Raw genomic sequence first — 723 nt, 5'->3', positions numbered from 1 at the left:
TATTCTGCATCCCATTCAATTCCCTTGTTCATCGTATTCCATGGCATTCTCCATTCTTATCTTTCCATTCCACTCTCCATTCCATTCTCCATTCACTTCCATTCTCCATTCAATTTTATTCCATTCTCCATTCCATTCCACTCTTCATTCCATTCCATTGCATTGCGTTCTATTTCATTCCATTCTCCAATATATTCCATTTCTGTCCATTCAATTCCGTTCTCTATTTCATTTTTTTATTCCATTACATTATCCATTCCATTCTCCATTCAATTCCATTTCATTCTCCATTTTGTTACATTCCATTCCATCCTCCACTCCATTCTAATCTATTCTCTACAGCATTCCATTTATTTGCTTTCTCCATTCCATTAAATTACATTATCCATATCCTTGCATTTCATTTGTTTCCATTGCATTCCATTATCCATTCTATTCCATTTCATTCCAATAAATTTTTCATTCCAGTTTCTGCTTTTTCTGTTCTATTTCATATCTTTCTCAACTTCATACTCCTTTTTTTTTCCTTTCACATTTAGTTTTTTATTAATTTGAAATGTATTTTTGTATGCAATATGAGGAAGGCACCTAATCTTACCTTTCTCCTTATATGGAAATAATTTCCCTCAACACATTCAATTAGCAACCTCTATTTTTCCCCACTAATTTGTGGTATCATCTTTTATTACATATCAGGTACATACAATAAGCAGATTAATTTCT

This window comes from Cebus imitator, unplaced genomic scaffold (assembly GCF_001604975.1).
Source record: "Cebus imitator isolate Cc_AM_T3 unplaced genomic scaffold, Cebus_imitator-1.0 Scaffold714, whole genome shotgun sequence".
In the NCBI taxonomy this organism is placed as follows: domain Eukaryota; kingdom Metazoa; phylum Chordata; class Mammalia; order Primates; family Cebidae; genus Cebus; species Cebus imitator.
Note: the sequence above shows the minus strand (reverse complement) of the source record.